This window comes from Phaseolus vulgaris, chromosome 9 (genome assembly GCF_051622355.1).
Source record: "Phaseolus vulgaris cultivar YP4 chromosome 9, ASM5162235v1, whole genome shotgun sequence".
Taxonomy (NCBI): Eukaryota; Viridiplantae; Streptophyta; class Magnoliopsida; order Fabales; family Fabaceae; genus Phaseolus; species Phaseolus vulgaris.
The window spans coordinates 2,431,173-2,439,654 of record NC_143506.1 but is presented as its reverse complement, the minus strand read 5'-3'; the positions used below and the strand labels follow the sequence as shown (position 1 = coordinate 2,439,654).

Below are 8,482 nucleotides of genomic sequence, written 5' to 3'. Positions count from 1 at the left end.
GATTAAATGCAAAAATAATTATTTTTTACCGAATAACCGTTTTTAGTACAGAAAAAACGGATTCCATTGCATTGAATAAAAAGTAAAAAACAAGTAACATAAAAGAATAGTGGTTTTATAAATATAACACATGAAGTACTTTAATAGATATATTTATTTAGAATAGTATAGTTAAAAAGGAAAATTCTAAAAATGTAATGTATTATTATAACTTATAGCAATTATTAAATGTTTAAAGAGAAAAATAATACAGTTTTGGCAGTGTAAAATAGTTTTACATCGTCATTCAATTAAAACTAATAAATTATTTAATTTTATACTGGAGATATCTTGGGTGTTTAGATGTATTTGATTTTAGTTTGAGCATTGTTTTAATGGATTTGACTGGTTGGAAGCATGTTTGGGCGGCGTTTAGAGGATTAATTGAGCTTGAGGTGAAATAAAGCGATTTTGAAAGTGATTAATCCATTTATTAGGTTCACCAAACAAGGCTCTGGTCCTCGTGCCGTGTCTAACCCAAGTGCTTGTTGTCCACGACAAGTTGGTCATACCCATTGACTGTTTGACCAGGAGATTCTGTAGACTCATTGAATATGTCAAAGAATGTGTAAATAATCACTTTCTCAATTTTGATTTTGCTTCCCGCGTTTTCAAAATTTTATTTAGCACTAAGCAATTACTTAAGGCCAATAAAGTTAAAAAAGGAAAAGAAAAGTAAAAAAAATATTCAAATTGAGAATGAATAATGAATAATGAATAATGATGAATGATGTATGTGGAGCAGGAATGAAGCATCTTATAAGATGAAATGGATGAGAATGGTAGGTTTTGAGGACTGAAGATAAAATGGAATCTCAACGGTCATGATGTATAGAAGGCAGTGTCTGTGGCAAGGTGGCAGCGTGTAATAATCGCGTAGGAATCGTAGACAACCAAACCCAACCCTGCTTCTTTTCTTTTTCCTCATTTTTCAACCATAATAAATATTAATTATAATTTAATCTTATATTTCTACTTGAGTGCATTTTCAGAATAGTAGGGAAAGAGAGAGGAATGGCCACCAGGAATGGACCAGAACCAGTTAGTAGCACCCGAATAATAAAAGACGATGTGGGCCCCAGGGGATATGAATTTTCCTTTATCTTCAATTAGGCCCACGATCAACTGCGCCCAATGTCCAAATTCTTGACCACTTGTGGGCTCGCCGCGGATTTCAAATCTAATTTTAACTTCTGTTTGTTTTTGGGGGACCATTCTTCATATCGACTCGTCTGAAGATGACTTTCACGTTTGCTTCATGGATTATGAATTCACTTTTTTTTTTTCATGCTTTTTCATTCTGTAAATACATATTTTTTGGTTTTATTTTAAAGTATAATTGGTTTTCTTCTTCAATAACTAATTATATTGTTATTATATTGTTGTTTTTCACATGTTGTTTTCTTTTCAATCATAATATTTTCGTTCTTGTGGATTGTTTCACGTGAATAATAATTTGTAGGTGTTATTGTGTTGGTGTAACTCTTTTGGTGGTGTTGCAACCATTAATGTAGGTGTTGTTGTATTGATGTAACTCTTATGATGGTGTCAAGATTGTTGTGTATATCTCTAAACATCAATAAGTAAGTTCTCGAAGATATTATCTTACATTTATGAATATCTCATTTCCACTATCCATGGATAAAAACTATCCATGAATAAAAAGAAGTGTGATATAGAATATATATTGAGCACACATAGACCTTGCATATGAGGCATAACCGATTGTGAAGACTTGATAACCTATTATGCTTGAATAATTAATTAAAATAATATAAATATAAAAATAAAATAAAATAATACTATGATAAAAAAATACATTACTAAATTTGTAAAATAGTAATTGAGAAATCTTGCAATCAAACATTTTTAGATGTATGACTAATCTCAATCCTTGATTTTGAGATCCTTTTATTGTTCAAAGTCCTAATTTAGTGAGGTATATTATGCTTAATATTGTGAAAAAAACTCATTCTTTATTTTATCCATTGTGGTAGAGTTCATTCTAATATATAGTGGACGTAAATTATTAAAACAAAATTTATTTAAAACGTAATGATTATAATTATATTTTACTTTGAATCTATTATTAAATAACTTACTTTATTTTATGATTGTGATTGATATATGAATAGAAAATATTGTAAACGTAGAAAATTACCATAAACATAATTATTGTAACATCTAATACTATATCATGTATGCAATATCTAATTAAATATTTATATATACATATTTCAGTTATACAATATTTCAAAATATATCCTTCTTCATAGGGATAACAAAATATATACATACAATAAAATAAGATATCAAAAGAAATAAAACACTTCATTTGTTTAGAATGGATCTCCATCACTTGAAATATCATCTATTCCCATGCAATACATGATACATATAAAGAAAACAAACACAAGAGAAACAATAGGGTAACAATTTTTAAAACTTCCAATGAAACTTTAAATTTGAAAGAATTCATTCACAAACATATCAATCATTATACATCCTCTATGTTCCAGACACTACACAGTCAAGTGTCTACATTTATTTCATATTTCACATCATTCATGCTAGAAATTCACTAACAACAACATATAGACATTTGACTTTGCTTCGGAAAGACTCGTGCATTGACTTGGACTCAAATATTTGAACATGTCATACTATTTCACTGTGAATCCACACATTTATGTGCATAATAATCTTAATATCAAATCACCTCATATGATAGGATTAATTCATATGACCTACCGGACCATATTATTTTTCAAATCACAAACAAAGTCATATAAGTAGAGTTAGGATACTGATGAGCATATTTATTCACATTTAATACCTTTAATCATAAATTATTGGACTATAATAAATAAATAAATCCACTGTAACATGAAACAAGATCTAATATAAAGAGTTAGAGAATTAAATCTACAAATATCTGAGAAAAGGATTGAATGCAAATTTCTACCAAGATATTCTCTAAAACTTCTACAATTAAAATTCCTCTACAAAATCCTTCAAAAATAAAGAAAATATACTTTGAAGATATTATTCAAGAAAATCTTCTACAATATCTCTCAGATCAATGTTGGAATCAATTACAATCAATGCATAAATTTGAAGAAAATTGGAAACAATATTTTTGGGAGAAAAGCAATGGAAAAAATATTATAAAAGAGACTTCAAGAGGAGGAAGAATGGGCTTTTTGGATCGTGTTTTAGAGGAGCAAACATATTCTAAACATAGTTTCCTTTTCCTCTTTATAATACTTTTGTTTTGCCTCCGCATGGAAGGCTAAACCTTTTTGGTTGGTTCCCTTGTAATTTCCAACTGAGAAATGAGGTTTTGGTTCATAAAAGTTTCATTTTTTTTAATTCTCTACAGCAGTTGTTTTAATAGTCTAATCTCCTGAAAAACTGGCTTTTGTGAGAGGTTGTACTTGAACGCATGATTGAGAGTTTTCCTTATCTTAAACTTTGATTTCTTAGCTAGTTCGCATTGTTCTAATTAATTTATTGGGTGCATGATTCAAGAGAGAGGAGATAAGCATTCTCATGGAGTATACGCATGGAACAAAGTGGGTATTGATTAAACCAGTAGACGCATGCTTTACTGGTGAGTTCAAGTTGAATAAGATTGACGCATGTTCAATCTGGTTTAGTTCTGTTTGATGATTGAGTAAAGAATAATCTTTAGAGAATTGGTGAGGAGTTTAATGGTGGAATAACTTGGGAGTTAACTTGCATTCTTTAGTGTTTTAAATCATCATTTATATTTTATTGCTTAACAATCACAACCCCTTTTTATTATTATTGTTATTGCTAATCCTTATTTCTTGCAGATAAGTTTTGAATTTTGTTCATTGTACTCACTATTGGATTCTTTGGGAGACGACTTATGGTCATCTGGCCACGACTTATGGTCATCTGGCCACTTTTATACTATCATCTTTCTAGCATTGGACAAGTCTACGCTGGAAACACATTTAATTTGACTGCTAAACGACAACTATCAAATTTGGCACGGTTGCTGGGGAATCCAATTTGATTTTGGTTATCAGGTTTTTCTCTTTATCTACAATTTATTTTTTTACTTTTATTTTATTTTCCTAATTTTTTTTGCATATTTAAATATTCTTTTCTTCTTATTAGTTTTTAGTATAAGCTAAAAAAAACAAAAAAAAGCATATTCTTTTCTTATTTTATTTCATAAACAAAAACAATAAAAAAAGGAAAAAAAAATATAATATTCAGGATTTTTTTTCCTTTTCTTCTTGTTTTTATTTGTTTTTATTTTATCTCCTATATCTTTTGTCTTTATTTTGTTTTGATTTTCTTTCTTTAAATCTTTTATCTTTATTTTGTTTTAATTTGTTTTAATTTTATTTCTTTATATATTTTATCTTTATCTTATTTTGTTTTGACTTTATTTTATATCTTCTCTATTTTTAGTTATTATTTTGTTTCTACCATTTCTATTTATTTTTGCTTTTATTTTTATTGTTGTTGTTTTTATTTTCTTCTAACATTAAATGTAGCATTTGCATTAGTTTTTTTTAGGATTTTGCATTTAGGGTAGACACTTCAGCTGTAACTCTTTGATTTTATTTTTTTTGAAAGCAATTTGGGGAAGACTGAGTCTAGGAAAGACTTGGTTTTTAAGTTTGTCCATCTATGACTCACCTCTCTTTCCTGGGAGTTGACTTGGGTTGTTTCTTAAAAAATAAAAAGATTTTGCTCTGAGGGGTCTAATAGGAAATTCAATTGAAATACATGTCAACTGATACAACTTCGTCTTCTAGTTCATCACCAACTGTTGCTGTAAATCCCAATTCATCACCGATTGCTGTCGTAAGTCCTAATTTTGGAATTATGGACGGACGAACCCTCAAAGAACTTGCTGCTCTAGATGTTTCCTTCCAAACTATGAGTATCCAATACCCAGATGGGCAATGTGAGCTTAAATCTGGTTTGATACACTTGATGCCTAAATTTCATGGCCTTGTAGGTGAAAACCCACATAAACATCTTAAGTGTTGAATCAAGTGTGTTCAAGCTTTGAAGAATCCCAATCCTTTGAAGTTTGATGGAAGGCTGGATGTGCTTGTTGTTGCTGAGATGTTTTAGAATAGGATTTGGGGTAGATTATCTGTGTAAATCCACTATTGATTGAATCCAAAGCTTAAGCATTCTCAAACCTTTTCATTGAAAGTGTTTTTCAAACTAAGTGAAAAACAACTTGTTGTTTTGTCGAAACAATCGATTGTTTTATACTTAGGTGTTTTTAGAAAGGTTGAAAACTGTTTTTGATGGTTGACTTGCTGTCAAACCAAAACAACTAATTGATTCAAGCATTCAATCGATTGTTTGTTTTAGGACCATAACAAAAAACTGTTTTGTGCTTTGACTGAGCTTTAAATGATTTTATAACTGAATACGCTCCAGTTTTAAATGCTTTGACCAGTCTTTGAAAGCAATAAATAGTTTGTTCAGATTATGTAACAAACAAGAACTGAGTTTTAATAAAAGAAAAACAGATTTGAGTTTTTCACTGATTTTGCTTTTGAAGAGTTGAAGATTGCTTTGAGATTGCTTTGATTAAGAGAGTGTGGAATAGGATTTTCATCTTGTATTGATTTCAGATCTTTCTGTAACAAGTGTAATCCTTTTGTACTTTGAGAAAACTCTGTGTGTGAAGCTGAGAAGTGTTGTGTGCTATTGAGGTTGTCAAGATCAGCATTCTTGGTAGTGTTTGTGCTGAGCCAAAGGAAGTGTGTGTCTTGAGGGGATCAAGCACTTCTTTGGTGGTGTTGTAAGTAATCTAGGGTTGACTGCTTAGTGGATTCCCCAGTGGTTTCTGGGAAGACTGGATGTAGCTCTTGGTTTAAGAGTGAACCAGTATAAACCTCTGTGTGCAATCTCTCTATCCCTTGAACTCTTTAATTTCAGTTTATATTTGTGAACTGGTATAAACAACCAATTGTTTCTGCGAAACAACCGATTGTTTTTCTGGTGTTGTGCTAAATTGCTTTGTGTTTTTGGCAAACTGAATTTTGAATCAAGTTTTCTTAAAGGAATTTCATTCTAGACTAAAAAGTTTGCGAAAACCCTCTTTAAACCATTCACCCCCTATAGTTTAAAGCCATACATTATAACATTAAGGAGTTTCATACAGTGTGCACCACCATGGGGCCAGTTGGGGTCACAGAGGAGCACATCAAGCTTAAAGCTTCCCTTTTCACTCCAAGATGCAGCTAAAGATTGGCTATATTATATGCTGGTAGGATCAGTGACTAATTGGGAAGGATTGAAAAGAGGGTTCCTTGAAAAATTCTTTCCAGCATCTAGAGTCACATCAATAAGAAAGGAAATATGTGGGATCAGGCAACAAGATAGAGAAAGTCTTTATGAATATTGGGAAAGATTCGAGAGGCTATGTACAAGTTTTCCATACCATCAGATTAATGAACAACTTCTAATACAATATTTTTACGAGGGTCTAATGGCTATTGATAAACAGATGATAGATGCTGCCAATGGAGGAGCACTAGTTGACAAGATGACAGCCGCTGCAAGACAACTGATTGAGATCATGGCTTTTAAAAATTAACAATTCCACACACGTAGCAACTCTGCAGCACCTGTTCGTGGAGTTCATGAGATGACAACCAATTATGCAACTGATCATGCTCAGATGAAGGCACAATTAGACGATCTCATATCCATGATGAATAAGCTAACTATGCCTCAAATGGTTGCAAGGGTGTGTGGAATTTGCACCGCTAACCATGTCACTGATGCTTGCCCCTTCAAGAAGTTGAAGGAGGAAACAATGTTGAATTTCCTCAAGCCTATGCTGCAAACATCTTTAATGGTGGTAAACAATCTAACCCACCTCAACAACCATTCAACCATGATTTGTCTACGAACAAATATAATTCGGGTTGGAGAAATCATCTGAATCTTAGGTGGGGTAACTCACAACAACAACAATCTTTTGTGCCCCACCAATCACAGAATACTGGAGCAAGCAAACAATCTTTTCCCCACCCATACCAACAACAACAACAACAATCATCCCCACCACCAGCTGTTGTATCAGAAAGTTCCAACAAAGAACAAATAAAAGAGCACAGAGAACAGAGGCAAGAATTCATAACTTGGAAAATCATATTAGTCAGTTAGCCACTAGCATGAATGAGATGAAATAAAATGGGTCTGTTAAGATTCCCTCCCAGACGACCATCAATCTAAAGAATGCAAGTGCTATCACTCTAAGAAGTGGTACTCAATTGAAAGCACCTATGCAAAATCCCACCAAAGTAGACGATCAATTGAGATCATCTAACACCTCTGACATAACTACTTCAACGAATGATGATCAAAGAAGGGCCAACACAAGGAATAATGACATGGACGCCCCTCCTAGACCATCTCATGAAAATGATGTACAAGGAGAAACTGTCAGTCTTGACAAACCATCTATTTCTCTTCCTTTTCCACAAAGAGTTGCCCAGATGAGTAAAAAAAATGGAAGAAGCTGACAAGGAGATTCTTGAGACATTAAAAAAGGTCGAGGTGAATTCTTGGAAAATTAGTAAATTGTACCACTATTAGAGATGTTTGCAGCATAAGCTTGAAGAGTGGGGCAAGCATCAGTGGCATGGTTAGCGGTGCAAATTCCACACACCCTTGCAACCATCTAAGGCATAGTTAGCTGCTTCATCATGAATGTGAGATCGTCTAATTATGCCTTCATCTAAGCATGATCAGTTGCATAATTTGTTGTCATCTCATGAACTCCACGAATAAGTTCTGCAGAGTTGCTACGTGTATGGAATTGTTGATTGTTAGAAGCCATGATCTCAATCAGTTGTCTTGCAGCGGCTGTCATCTTGTCAACTAGTGCTCCTCCATTGGCAGCATCTATCATTTGTTTATCAATAGCCATCAGACCCTCGTAAAAATATTGTATTAGAAGTTGTTCGTTAATCTGATGGTATGAAAATCTTGTACATAGCCTCTTGAATCTTTCCCAGTATTCATAAAGACTTTCTCTATCTTGTTGCCTAATCCCGCATATTTCCTTTCTTATTGATGTGACTCTAGATGCTAGAAAGAATTTTTCAAGGAACCCTCTTTTCAATCCTTCCCAATTAGTCACTGATCCTACCAGCATATAATATAGCCAATCTTTAGTTGCATCTTGGAGTGAAAAAGGGGATGCTTTAAGCTTGATGTGCTCCTCTGTGACCCCAGCTGGCCTCATGGTGGTGCACAATGTATGAAACTCCTTAAGATGTTTATGCGGGTATTCACCTACAAGGCCATGAAATTTAGGCAACAAGTGTATCAAACCCGATTTAAGCTCACATTGCCCATTTGGGTATTGGATACACATAGTTTGGAAGGAAACATCTGGAGAAGCAAGTTCTCTGAGGGTCCG

The 8,482-nt window shown here is 32.9% G+C and overlaps 1 pseudogene; it reads left to right on the top strand.

The window, feature by feature from the left end:
- The first annotated feature begins 4,809 nt into the window (after positions 1–4,809).
- On the top strand, positions 4,810–6,997 carry LOC150025109 (uncharacterized; annotated as a pseudogene).
- The last annotated feature ends 1,485 nt before the right edge of the window (positions 6,998–8,482 follow it).